This window comes from Octopus bimaculoides, chromosome 28 (assembly GCF_001194135.2).
Source record: "Octopus bimaculoides isolate UCB-OBI-ISO-001 chromosome 28, ASM119413v2, whole genome shotgun sequence".
In the NCBI taxonomy this organism is placed as follows: domain Eukaryota; kingdom Metazoa; phylum Mollusca; class Cephalopoda; order Octopoda; family Octopodidae; genus Octopus; species Octopus bimaculoides.
In genome coordinates this window covers 4,482,246-4,484,392 of record NC_069008.1, presented here as the reverse complement: position 1 = coordinate 4,484,392, position 2,147 = coordinate 4,482,246, and the positions used below count along the sequence as shown (strand labels likewise).

General features: G+C 33.4%; 1 protein-coding gene across 4 annotated transcripts in view; it reads left to right on the top strand.

The window, feature by feature from the left end:
• LOC106876586 (sulfotransferase 1B1) overlaps nucleotides 1-2,147 on the top strand; it is a 37,550-nt gene that overhangs the window by 1,566 nt on the left and 33,837 nt on the right. The window lies entirely within an intron of this gene.

Below are 2,147 nucleotides of genomic sequence, written 5' to 3'. Positions count from 1 at the left end.
GTGGGTAATCAAGTACCCTGACCTCCAAATGTACCGTTTTCTTAGTGAAATGCATGCGGGTGTACTTCCCGAAATTTATCGAAAATACACGGCCTCATTCGGTTGGGGTGCGAGTAAAAATTTAAATTACCATTTTATTTTTCTTTGCTTATATCCCAGCAAAGGACTACGCGTGTGGGATCTTTTCCATCTCAAGCACAGATTTTTTAATTAATTTTTTTTAACTAAACACTTTGAAACTTCGGATACTGGTTGAATGTGTCACGTAGAACAGGGTTTACTCTTAATGTTTTTGACAACATTTTGTATTTTAGAAGTTATTTCGTGTTAAAGTTGTCGTATTTGGGTAATTTTAACCAATCAGTGACGTGGGATATACATCTGTAGTTATGCCAGATTCGAAACTGAATCTGTAAATTCTCCCTAGCCATACGACCTATTGTTCTGTCTGGGATAAACTCTGATATATGTGTTTTCTGCTTGACTCTTAACTTTTTCTATGCCATGAAAAGTTTAAATAGATAAGGAGTGACCTACATTAATTTAACCATTGTCAGAATGGTATGTCCTTCTTTCTAGCTAGTCAGAATATTTATAAATACCAGCATTCTCCAAGGAAAAATCAGTTAGTGAGGGTGTCCAACCGAGGAGAAAATGAACAGTGCTCAATATACCCTTTATGTATATGACTGTAGATCTATGAGAAAGCATATTCCAGTTGTTACCATCCTGTCTTTTTGTATATCAGAAATGACATTGTACAATATATCCTTTATGTGTATCTGTAAGATTAATTTGAGGGAGATTTAGCTTTTATTTCCAGCAGCTGGTGTGGCGATGTAGAAGCTCCATTGATGAACATTGAGACCTGCTGATATATAGTAACACTACCTTGTTAGGCTGTGATACAACAGAAAACATCTCTCTCTCTCTCTCTCTCTCTCACACACACACACACAAACATACCTGTCTGATTTTTTTCCCTCTTACTCTTTTTTTTTTCCTCTCTATCTCCTTTCTTCTCTTCATCTCAAACTATGTATTTCATTTCTTCAAGGAGATGGTTGATATAAGAATCGGTTTGAGGTATGTGTTACAGAGGGTATGGTCGGTAGTGAGATGAAGGTGAAATACAGAGATACTTTTATATTAAAATCCTTATAATGAATATTATCATCATTGTTGTCATTTTAATGTCCACCTTTCTATGCTTGCATGAATTGGATGGAATTTGTTGAGGCATATTTTCCAAGGTTCAATGCCCTTCCTGATACAACTTTTGCCTATTTCCAAGTAAGTTAATATTTCCCCATGGACAATCATGTTCTCGCAGAACATTAGAAATAAATGACATTTTCAGTTATTTACAACTATTATGCAATGTCAAGACAAGGTGATACAAAACACACATACACAAAGACACACACACATGTGCACACATGCACACACACACATACATAGATATGTATACACACATACATACACAATATACATGCACATATAATTATACATATAATGGGTATATATACAGAATCATGTACAGATTCAGATGATTATAAACAAGTCTGTGTATGTAGATCTTTACAAACATATTCATATATACAAGTATTTGAAGTTAAGCAACAAAAATTCAATAGGTTATAGTAGTACGTACATTTTGTACAAGCTCCATTTATTCATGTAGTGAGAACACCACAGAAAATGCAATGAAAATGTACTCCTCAGCTGCATAATGGAATTTCATTTTAGAAAGTCATTTTGAAGATGTTTGCAAAAAACAGCAGCATAGTCGAGATGTTATGTTTTCTTCTCTTACTCTTGTTTTTTGCAAACATCTTCAAAATGACTTTCTAAAATGAAATTCTATTATGCAGCTGAGGAGTACATTTTCATTGCATTTTCTGTGGTGTTCTCACTACATGAATAAATGGAGCTTGTACGAAACGTACGTACTGCTATAACCTATTGAATTTTTGTTGCTTAACTTCAAATTTTATTTACCTAATCTCTTGATTTTGTTTTTGGTTTTTATCCTACCAAATTCTGGTGCCTCAAACATTTTAAGTACCACATTTAATCTTTTGATTAAATCTATATTATTATCCATATATACAAGTATTTGAAGTTAAGCAACAAAAATTCAATAG